The sequence below is a fragment of the Atta colombica genome, unplaced genomic scaffold (genome assembly GCF_001594045.1).
Source record: "Atta colombica isolate Treedump-2 unplaced genomic scaffold, Acol1.0 scaffold52, whole genome shotgun sequence".
Lineage (NCBI taxonomy): Eukaryota > Metazoa > Arthropoda > Insecta > Hymenoptera > Formicidae > Atta > Atta colombica.
This window is the reverse complement of record NW_017259542.1, coordinates 978,290-981,785: the sequence shown is the minus strand read 5'-3', so window position 1 is coordinate 981,785 and position 3,496 is coordinate 978,290. Positions and strand designations below refer to the sequence as shown.

At 36.2% G+C, this 3,496-nt stretch overlaps 1 protein-coding gene across 1 annotated transcript in view; it reads left to right on the top strand.

The window, feature by feature from the left end:
- Positions 1-1,699: 1,699 nt before the first annotated feature.
- Positions 1,700-3,496, top strand: part of LOC108691827 (protein pinocchio) — a 15,586-nt gene continuing 13,789 nt past the window's right edge. The window contains exon 1 of the mRNA XM_018199748.1: positions 1,700-1,909. The gene's annotated coding sequence lies outside the window, so the exon portion shown is untranslated. The remainder of the gene's footprint in view (positions 1,910-3,496) is intronic.

The window sequence follows — 3,496 nt, the reverse complement described above, 5'->3', positions numbered from 1 at the left end:
ACGTAAGAGAAATTTAATTTTGAAGATCAGTTAGTTTCTGTGTTTCATAATTTTATTATAATGGTAGCAGAAACATAAAATTGATATTGCGATAAAGTTGCCGGAAAATGATAACGCAGACGAGTCGTAAAGTTTACGTTTTCTTATTCATCATCCAGATGTACATACATACGATAGTACATACTCTTAGTATACTCGCTATAAATATTACTGTTGTTATAAATTATCTGTCCTAACGCTTTCTAGGCATTTGAAAATGTCAACCAGTGTTACAAAAGGTGAGAATCGTCGGTGTAGGAGGTGTCGAACATTTCCTTATTCTATTCTTATTGCTAATACATATTTCGCTTTCGAAAAGCCTCGGGGATGATTCGGCGAGCTTTCCCAGGATACCTATCCCATCGTACAAAGGATCTGGACATCACCCTTTGAGAAAGCCGCTGCAGCGTGAGAACTCAAAGTCGTTCGCTTCGGTAAAGGAATCGATAATTCGATATCCGTTCCGCGAACTTCGAAGACCAATGAGCTGGAACATTAGCTCCGCGTCAGTGGGAAGAAAAAATAATACGTGTTCAAGAGAGAGAGAGAGAGAGAGAGAGAGAGAGAGAGAGAGAGAGAGAGAGATATGAGGCCTCATAATTTGTTTCTTCTCCCAATTTTATCTACTATCTAACTATCTACTATCCAACTAAACTTATTTTCTCTCATACAACTTTTTTATTTTAAAATTTCTAATACTCGTTAAATTCGATATTTTTGAGGAAATTTAAAACTATTTATTTAAAAAGAAAATAGAATAATACGTACTGTATTTTACAGTTTTTTTTAACAAATATGATTTTTAAAGAATATTGTAATATAATTTCTTCTTTATATATACATTAAAAGAAAATACTCGTTTAATTGAATATTATTTAGCGAATTTAAAACATTTTCTAAAAGGAAACATTTTCTAAAAAGGAAAAAAAACGAAAAATGTATTTTACAATATTTTTAAGATAAAGTTTTTATTCAATAAAAAATGTAAAAAAGCCCATCAGAATCCACATCAGCTGTTCGGATGCACAGAAACTTCTTTATTTTTGTGTAAATGTAACAAAACGAATAACATAAATGTTTCGACCCTTCAATTCGAGTCCTTATGAATAAAATATAAATCGAAATTACAAGCAAATAATTTCGATTTGTATTTTATATTGATAAGGATCCGAATTGAAGGGTTGAAACATTTATGTTATTCGTTTTGTTACATTTACACGAAAATAAAGAATTTTCTGTGCATCCGAACAGCTGATGTAGGCTCTGATGGGCTTTTTTACATTTTTTACCGATAGATTCTTTCGAGCCTCACTTTATATATTTGTTTATAAAGTTTTTAATATAAAATATTGTAATATATATATTTTTTTTCTTTTATACAGACAGAAAAATTTTTAATTCTTATTAATAGTCCCTAATTTTTAATTCTTACTAATAGTTTTTCGGAGAAAGTTACATCAGGTATGAAATCTGTACACATTGAGAAGTTGAGAACCACTGCGATGCAAGAGCAGGCGCATACTGTACTGCGTCGACAGATGAAGAATTCGTTACCGCGCTTCCCCCACTCTGTCGGCATCTCTCCCCACCATTTCTCCCTTCAACCTACGCGGCCGACGCCAGGGTGATATAAGGACCCCGCCCGACGGCGCCGTTTCAGTTGATCTGCGACATTGTGAGGTGTGAGGTTTACGCGATCTCTCCGACGTTCACCGTTCACGTTTCAAACACCTTGTTCGATTTCCGCTTGTTGCGACCATTATTAAGGACGCGACGAAGATTGCCACGCATCCAACGCCTGTACGTTCGTTCAGTGCACGAGCTAACGTTAGAGGTCCCCGAGGTTTCTGTTCGATCGAAGAATAGACGAGTAAGTCGAACATTCATTAATGCGGCTACTTTTGGAACACGAGTGAGTAAGTGAGAAGGAATGACAGTGGAAACGCGTATCGATGCGGCAGCTTGTCTGGGCACGAGATTTCTGAGTGAGTTAGGGCTTGTTAGGGGCGACCACCAACGCGTCGCGTCGGTCCATTTCTTTGATGTACCCGAAGCACCGTTCGAAATTGGGGCGGAGAGGACAGATGTGAGATACTGAAGCGTTCTGCCGCAGTATATTTTAACCATTCTTTTTACGGAATTAAATATTTCTCACGTGACTCTCTTCTCGATAATTAAACTGCTTATCTTTTCTGATTTTTAATTATTTGAATTGAGCGAATTATTTTGCTAACCCTCAATTTGTTTATATTCTATCAGTCTTTTACTCTTCAGAAACTTAAGAAAAGATTGAAAAATTGATCCAGCGCCTATAAATTTCTTTCAAAAAGAGAAACGTGCGAGCATTTCGTGATTGTAATTATTTCAAATTAAGTTAATTATTTTGCTAAAATGGGCTCTCAAAGTGTTTACATTTTATCAGTCTTTTACTCTTCAGAAACTTGAGAAGAAATTGAAAAACGTTGATCCAGTTCCTACAAATCCTTCCAAGAGAGAAGCGTGCGAGCGTTGCGTGAGAGCATCAAAACAAACACGCATGTCATTGAGTTAGCTCAGCTTTTATCATTTATTTTTTTTCTCAATATTTTCGAGCATCTTTTATAGCTGGCACACCTTCTTCCTTGTGTAGCAGAAGCTGCATAATTCTGTTCTTCCGATGCATCCACAGCGACCTTCGAGGAGCGCTTTCACCACGATTTCGTTCTGAGAAAGCTAGAGATCCGAGGAAAAGAGAAAGAAGAATTCTTTGTGCCGCAATATCGAATTACGCAGCAAAAGGCGACGATCACGTTATAAATTTTATTGTACCCGCCGCGCCAGTTTCCGATGTCAGAAAAGAGACATGACAGGGAAAAGGAAAAGACAGTCCACCTTGAAGTAACAAAACAACGCGAATTTGACATGACACACGAGGCTTACGTTAACATAGATCTTGTTCCGTAAATGGCGATGCAATTTCTATTTCTCGTCAGGCAAGCGAAGCTAAGAGCTCCGAGAGCTCGTCTTCAACTTTAATAAATCAAAACGATCGGATGCAAAGAAAAAGAAGCCCGATTGACATCTCGATATTCGTTTTTTTTCAAGACTATAGAAAGTTTCAACACTCGATGAAAATTCAATTCATTGCATTATTTTGTTTCTTGCCGGAAGTGATTGCTTTTATTAATTTCCTTAAGAGCTCAGACACAATGAAAAACACGATAATAGATTTCAACCTGCAAGAAATTGTTGTGCATTGATACTCAATTTCTGTCATTTCTGATAAATTGAAATCTATTGTCTGTTATCTTCAGCTGTTCCCATTGCTTGTGATTTTCATTGAGTCTAGATCTTCACAATGAAAAAATTGATAGAAGCAATCATATTCGAAGCAAAATAATACAATGAAAATTGAATTTTTAACAGTTGATTGCTTTTACCACGTAATCGTCGCAAGACCGCATTATATATATATATA